General features: G+C 42.5%; 1 long non-coding RNA gene across 1 annotated transcript; it reads right to left on the bottom strand.

Annotated features, from left to right (window-relative positions):
- Positions 1 to 7,827: 7,827 nt before the first annotated feature.
- On the bottom strand, positions 7,828 to 8,334 carry LOC145421631 (uncharacterized). The gene is made up of 2 exons (XR_013903004.1): positions 8,118 to 8,334; positions 7,828 to 8,042 (listed from the first exon to the last, which is right to left on the bottom strand). It is a non-coding gene; the product is annotated as an uncharacterized LOC145421631 (long non-coding RNA).

Consider the following 8,334-nt stretch of genomic DNA (forward strand, 5'->3'; position numbering starts at 1 on the left):
CGGCTTCTCCTCTGCACTTTAATGGCTCCTTACTGTAACAGCTGGGACTAAAGTGACCTCCCTGCTTTGTTCTGATAATCATGTGAGAGCATCTGTGGACGACCCAACTCTCACAAACTGTTTGCTGTGATGATATTTCAGATTATTGAGATGGGGCGATGTGGGAGGAGCTTCTGGATTTGGAGTGAAACCTGTGACATTCCTGCAGCTGCTGGGAGAAAGCGGAGACGGTAACACGGATACAGGGCGTCAGCTGCTTGCAGTGAAAAGCTCTCCAAATCCAGCGAGCATGAAATCCTACCTCTACTACCACTGTACGCTTTATTAATAGGTCGCTGAGTCTCGGCGCTCCGGCCTCAACTCTCCAGCGCTGTTTCATTCAGGCTGCCAGCGTCTGTGAGGGCAGACCGGCTCACTTTACTCGCCACGTCTATTTTTATATCACACGGCTTATCGTACACTCATCTGATCATTGTGTAGTTTCACAGCATTTCACGTATTACACAGTCCTCTGAGACTCTCTCTGATCGAACACCGCTCTCAGATCAAAACCACGTCAAACTCGTGTTTCCTTGTGTTTGATGAGTCGTGTGATTCAGCGTGCGACAAACTGAACTTCATCTTTGTCTGAGCTTTTTACTCACAAACCTACGCACCTGAACCCAAGCCTGTCCCTTCAAACAGAGACAAGACCGGCTCATAAATCATTCTGTCTGTCCTGTGGCCCTGTGGGTTATATTCAGTGTGTTTCACAACCTGCTGTGAGGCTGTGGATAGGCTAGCATTTGTGTCAGTGTGGTCACATGACCAAGTGTGAAAGGCACATCTGGAGAGCTGTTCCTTTCACACTTAGTCATGTGACAACACTGACATGATGGCCATGACCATGGAGCTCTTCATATCTGGAGCTTGAGTCAGCACATTTATGGATATATGACAGCAGAAGCATCCCGACCCCACACAGGGGTTGCTCTGAGGGGCAGGCAGTACTATCAGCAGTGCAGTGTGAAGACTCAGAAATGCGTCAGTTCCTGTTTTAAACCGTACACGTGCACACACGCATCACTCAGTGTTTGTATAAAAGAACACGTTCACAGAGACGTCTGTCATCTTTTATCATTTTCTGTGTTTAGTCCTCAGTGAAGAGCTCCTCAAGGTGTTCAGGCCAAAAGAGTCTCCCAGCATCCCGAGTACATTTTTAAAGGTTCCAGGGGCACCACGGGATGCATAGCAATATCTGCTCTTATTTTAGATTCTATGTTTAGTTTAATATGGGGCCATGTGCCACCTGTGCGTAAGAGAGTTTTGTGATTTTCAATATTACTGAATAAACAACTGGTTGGTCTGAACCTCAGGAAGCCTCCAGCTGCTGCTGGCCATCACAGTAACGACTGACTGTGAGTTCCAGGGGAACAGGATCTGCTGCGGTGGAGCAGCTGATGCTCATAGAGGAGCAGTTGTTCCAGTGGTGGCTGGTTTGCAGCTGCAGACAGTCTGAAGCTGGTATAAAAGTGATGTGGTGCTGAATCCAACCATCACCTGCTCTGTACCTGTCCATCGCACACCCACCTGTTTAACCTGCACTCATCTGCCTTGTATAGTCATGGTTACTGGCAGCACATAATTCACACCTGAATTATGTTTATTATTCAAACATAATTCAGGTGTGACGCAGTAACTCAGCTCAGCTTCAGATGTAGAACAGCAGCAGTGGAAACACTGGGACTCAGAGGCCAGGCCCTGAAGTCTAACACAGTGTGCGTGGTAGGATTGGATAGTTGCACTTCCAGCACTGATGTTACTGATATGGCAGAAACAGGATGTCACAGAAATTACCTTTCCCAGCTGTCCATGTTTGGGAGTCGTTCCCAGACCTCCCACAGCTGGACATATTCTGGATTCCTGCTCTCTGACTCTGCATGGGAGTATAGTGTCACATGATCTCTGGAGCCATGTGTTTACATACAGTCTGTATGCAGCGCTCACACTGTTAGTGTTCGTGCTTCATTTATGTATTTATTCAACCCCAGTTCCAAACAGCTGGGATGCTGTCTGTTTGTATTTCTGTCTAAATCATAAATACAAACAGAATGTGATGGTTTTCAAACCTCATGAGCTCATTTTATTCACAACACAGAAACATCACACGTTTAAACTGAGAAAAGGAACCATTTTAATTAAAATATTAGCTTGTGTAGAATCTCATGGCAGCGACATGGCAGTGAAGTAGGACGGGACTATGTTTCCTCTCTAACATCAGTCTGTGATGGTTTGTCAGCTGAGGAGAGCACCTCTTCTGGTCTGATGGAGCCTTTCCAGATGTGCCAGCTGCCAGCCTCATAGGCACTGATGATGGAGCCATGATGGTGCACACATGAACCTGCATGTGTGGAAGGCACGGTGAACTGAGTTGCACAAGGAGATTTCTCCAGATGATCTGAATCTTGTGATGTTGTCATGTAGTGTTGTTGAGGATGTTCACAGTGAGAAACATTATTCTGAAAATGTTCCATAGATTTTTTTCGTACATGTGTGAACCTCTGCTTCTCCAAAACGCCCTTTAGACCGAGTCGTGTTACAGACCTGCTGCCAACTAACCTGATTAGTTACGCAATGTTCCTCCAGCATTTTTCAGTATCCACCTTTTTCAGTTTAAACATTTATTTAATGTTTAAATATGTTTTCTATGTTCTGGAGCGAATACAAATTGAGTTTGAGATTTGCAAATAATTTTACGGTTTCTTTAGGTTCAGTTTGAAGCATCAACTCTAATTTGCACAGATAATAAGTTCATGTATGTGATGCTGATGGTTTCTGCAGACAGAAGCTGAGTGACTGATGATGTGCATGAGAGAACATAAAAGCTTTGCTCAGTAGAAGATGTGTTGTATGAATCTGATAATATTTATTCTTCAGAGATCTTCTGCAGGTTTCAGGCTGCAGACAGAAACATGATTCAGCTGCTTCTCTGTAACTTTCCAACATGGTGTTTCTCTCTGACTCCCAGTGGGGTAAACAAAGGTCTCCAGCACAACCAGAAAACTCATTTGTTGATGCTGGGAGGAAGTAAAGCCTGGACAGCTTCCTGCTCTCTGTGTCTTCCTCTCTTTTCTCCTGTGGGTTGTGCACAAACTCAGATTTCAAAATTAGAACAAACTACTGTCACCACACTGATGTGCGAGTGACCTTCTGCAGCAGCCGGCCCTCTTACTTCAGAAGTGCCCTGCTTCCTCTCAGAGATACTCTGGATTTCTCTCTGAACACTCACAGCTGTAAACACACCCACATCCACAGTTGCTCTCTGTAAACACCTCTGCAAATATGCAACGAATACGTTCACCACACGGTGGCAGCGTCTTACCAGAAAGGTTCAGTGTGATGACCAGCATTACATTCTGGTCTGTAGATCTGAAATGACTGCAGACTTCTAAAGTTTCTGTGTTAGTTTTTAAAGCTGCAGTCTGAGCGCTTTCAACTGCTAAAATTAATCAGGTATGTATTCCAGGAACATCATGTCTGTACAGATGTTCATCTAACACTAATATAACAATAATGTTAGCATGCCTCAGGGCAGGCTGGAGGCTTCCAGAGTCACAGCACAGTCATGTGGTTAAGTGTGGGATTACATGAGTGCTGCCCACGCCTATTAACATACATAAAGTCAACCATTTCTTTACATTCTGTTAATTTTACAAAGTTTTAAACTCTTTAGAAAGTAAAAGTTCTTCATGAAAACACTGAAGTCCTGCATTTAAAACCCAGGTCACTGCTGTCCTCCAGCTACACTCTGAAGACGGTTTGTCTGTGGATGGATGGATAAAGTGCTCACCCTTTGTGGTCGTTTCTTCTCGGCTCGCTGGTTCTGGTGGTAGATTCGGCTAAATTTGACAGGGACCGGCGTGCTACTTAGAGAGCAGATGGAGCTGAAGATCTTCCCCATAATGGTCTTTGGTACCATGTCGCCATATCTGAGAGAGCAGAGAGCCAGAGGTCAGCCTGGCTGTGATATATGTGCTGATATAACATGGAGAAAAAAGAGCAGACAGAACAGTCTGCGATTCGTGTTCTTTAGTGAATCGTCCACACAGAGCTACAAAGTTTAGTTCGAGTGTGTTTCACTATCAAACATGTTACTTTATACCACACACACTAATGTTGGAGCATTTCTCATGTGGGCCCACTTTATAAACAAGTTCGAATCCTTTGGTTCTGACTCTGGGTGGCGTGGGTGGAAAATTATAGAAAATGGTTTTATTGGCTAAAGAAATGTAATCAAATGGCCAGTGAAAGTGAACATGTGTGTAATGTGTGATAAACTGTTATCTACAGCAGTCTTGTTATTGGTAATAGCCACGGGGAGGCCACAAGCAAGTATACTCCTAGACACTGCTAAGCCCAGATAAACTGTGTTAAAAAAAATACATTAAGAAACAGATTATATCAGATTTATATTTCAAATATGACAAAAATGCTGATTTTACAGCAGCAAAATTATTGTATTTCTGCGGTTTAAACATTTAATAAGCTGTGGATAGTCAAATAAATTGAATCATCATAAATACATAAATACATTATTTTATATTTATTACTTAATTTTTTTTTATTCTTATTACTTTATATTTATAACACTCGGAATAAATAATAAGGGAAGGACACTGGATCAGCACCATGATGCAAACGTGCGACCGTAGTTTATACAGTATCTGGAGAAGGTATTAACATGTCACTGTACGTGCGCGGGCGTGTTTTAGGGCTAAGGGCCAAAGATCTACAGCTTCATCCGTGGGACGAAGCAGCTGCAAGTGTTGCGCTTCCTGGGTGTGTGCATCGGCGTGGCTCAGATCATTGCCATGGTGCTCTCTCTCACACTCCTCTGTGTTTGTTTGTTTTATGTGTATAGATTTTTTTACATTTTGTTACATTCTTACCCTACAATGACAAGCCCTTTCTTTTGCCCTACTAATATTCTGGTTTCAGTTTATTTCCCACAGTTTATTTTAAATCTGTTGCCTTATGGTTCCAAGAGCTGTCACTGCATTTTATTATTATCTCATAACAATTGTTTAATCAGCTGACATTTCTCCTATGGACTTTCTAATGTCTGCAGGAGCAGAAGCAGCAGGAACCCCTCAACAGCAATTTTGTGGATTTTTTATGACATATATACCTACACTGGACGTATACTCATATATACTATGTAATCATATATACTCATATATGCACATTTGTACTGGAGTGTTTTATACATTGGAATAACATGTTAAGCATTTAACATAGATGTTCAAATCACAAGACCCATATATTTAGGTCAAATATTATCTACAATTATATTAATAAAGTTTGTGCCACTTGTTGTATGAGCACATGCGGACCAATCCTGTTTGAAAATCTAGTAATCAGGATTAATAAGTAACCTTTGATCGTGTTATGGCCAACGGTGAACTTTGGGTTAATTCAACTTGGCACTGCTAAGTATGCACCTGGGACTCTCTCTCTGCACGTCTCCTATAGCCGATATGGTGAACAAATCTGGCCCTGCTGAGGATTCACCTGGGATTCTGTTTTCTCGCTTCAGTTACCCAAAGTCTAGAAAAACCTTTTCTTATTAAATATAGTAGCCTACTTCTGGCAACAAAAGCCAACAAAACTGTCATGAAGGTTAACCTTTAACTGCAGTTTTGCAGACTTTTGGACCCACTTTGGCAATACAACTGTCAAAGGGACCCAACTGAAAATGATGGATGACAAGGTGTTCGAATAGAGCTTGGAAAGTTATGGCATAGTGCCAGAGAGTTTTGTAACACAAATGTTGGAGATTAAAAAAGGAACAAAGTGCAAGTAGGATTGGCAACAGATTGGAGAAAAGTATTGACAAACATATTATATTGATAACTGAGATAATATTGACATTTGTAGAGTTGAGAAAATACTTATTAGTAGAAAATTAAAAGTAAAAAGCAAGGAATGTAAAGTTACCCAGCAGCTGGAGGAGGGGTTGATATGCCCCAACTAGCTTTTTTTCCTCTCTGTCCATTTTGTGTGTTTCCGCTGGCTCTACACCCCAGAGTTCACTTCACTTTGCTTGCTATGTGTGTCTTGCTGTATTTGTACTGTTTTTGCTGTTCATATGACACTGTTAAATGAACTTTTCAAGATTATGTTTTTGAGTGATTTGATTTTAATTGCATCTGAAAAGCGGAACCTCCACAGCATTGGTGGGATAAGGTTATCATACTGGCTTAAGAATTTGCGACTCGACACAATATTGTACCCCATCAGGTAAAGGTAAAATTCAAGAAGCCTTTGGCCAGGCAGCAGACAAATACAGCATGGTTCTCTTTACTGGTGGGGATCAACTTGAGGACACGTCTATAGAGGATTTCTTGGGGGAAAACTTAGACCTGCAGGAACTCGTGGCCAGATGTAATGGCCAGTACCACGTCTTCAATAACAAGAAGAAGGACCAAGCTGAGGTCACCGAGCTGCTCATGAAGATCGGAAGTATAATTCAGAAGAACGGAGGAAGCCATTATACCAATGAGATGTTCCAAGAGGCTGAGAGAGAAATCGAGGAGGAAAAACAACGAGTCCTGAAAGAGAAAGAGGAGCAAATACGCAGAGAAAGAGACGAACTGGAGAAGAAAATCCAGGAAAAGTATGAGAAGGAGATGAAGAAAATCACTGAACAATTCCAGAATGAGATAGAGAGATCAAACATGATGAGAAGATTAGAGGAACAGCGTCAAAGAGAAGCTGCAGAGAGCCAACGAAGACTATTGGAAGACCAACTACAAAAGGCCAGACGGAGACCTGAACAGTCTCCTAAAGGACGGAGACGATGTTTAACAATGTGATTTATGCAGTGAAAGCCACTCTGTGGTCTTAGTGGAGGAAATAGTGTCAGTCAGTGTCATGACAACTAAATTCACACATTAGAAAACTCTAATCACTGTATTTGAGCCTCATGATATAAAATTAACACTTAACAGGTTCAGCTACTGAAAACTACATGGTTGTCTTTAAGCAGCATAACCACACTGCAAATATTCATACCTGTAGCAAAGTTTCCATTGACTTTTTATTTTTATTGAGGTGTTGGTTTGAAAAACACAAATAAACATAAAAAAAGAAAAGTTCAGTTTCACTTTAAGTATTTGATTTAACTGTTTCTGGTTTGACTTAGGCACTAAAACACCTGTCAGGTCATCACAGACCCATTTTACACCTATGTTCATTAAGGAATTTGAATAAGCTCATAACAGAGAGCTGCACAACCAACATGCATGTATGAAGCCAAATTAGACAGGCAACATCCTCTACATTTTCAACTGATAATTAGCAACACGTAATCCAGTGGTGTCCAACTCCAGTCCTCAGGGGCCGTTGTCCGGCAGGTTTTAGATATCACCCAGGGTCAACACACCTGAATCAAATGATTAGTTAATTGCCAGGTCTCTGGAGAACTTCAAGAGAAGTTGAGGTAATTTAGCCACTTAAATGAGTTGTGTTAGTTCAAGGACACCTCTAAAACCTGCAGGACACCTGGAGGACAGAATAAGTGATTTGAGCTTAATAAAAATAAAATAAAATAAAAGCTAGAAGTGCCACTGTTGGAGTCAAATTGTTAAATGTTGTCATTGTGTTACTTAAATTTATAAGTCTTAGTTCAAGCAGCATGATCAAAGACATTCCTTTGTCTCCAGCCAGTTTGTTGGTGGGGGAGGCTGAAGCGTTTTATTAGGGACATCCTATCTGAAAGTTCTGTTTTCTTGTGTAGTGAGCTTCTGTTACGGTTTGGAGCAGGACTCAAGCGCAGGACTCCGGTTCTGATGTTCACAAGAAGGGTTTATTTACAAGTCACCAGGTGTATATACAAGAACGTGCGGGGGAGGGGGGTTATATACAGCTGAGTGTGGGGAGAAGGGGTCTCCAGGGAAGTCCAAGGGAAAGCACGCGTTCTTCAGAATATCCACTCACACGATCACAGGCTCACACTCCGACACTGCCACACGGGAATCACACGGGGAAAAATCCAGGAAGCTCTGTAGACAGGGTTAAGAAAGACGCACAGAGGAAAACACTCTTAACTAAACTTGCTGTAGCTTGACTTCACTAACGCGTGGTAGACAACGATCCAGCGACGAACAGCAGTCACCTCCTCGCTTAAATGCTGCTCCCCTTAATGAGACCCAGGTGTCTCATCTCCCGAGGGCGTGGGCCGAGGGCGTGAACCCACAGTGAGTTCCGCCCCGGCGAGAGAGAAGAGGAAGAGAGGGAGAGAAACAGAGAGGGCTGATCAGCGTGCAGCTGATCCGCCTGGCCGTGACAGCTTCC

The sequence above is a fragment of the Astatotilapia calliptera genome, chromosome 17 (genome assembly GCF_964374335.1).
Source record: "Astatotilapia calliptera chromosome 17, fAstCal68.1, whole genome shotgun sequence".
In the NCBI taxonomy this organism is placed as follows: Eukaryota; Metazoa; Chordata; class Actinopteri; order Cichliformes; family Cichlidae; genus Astatotilapia; species Astatotilapia calliptera.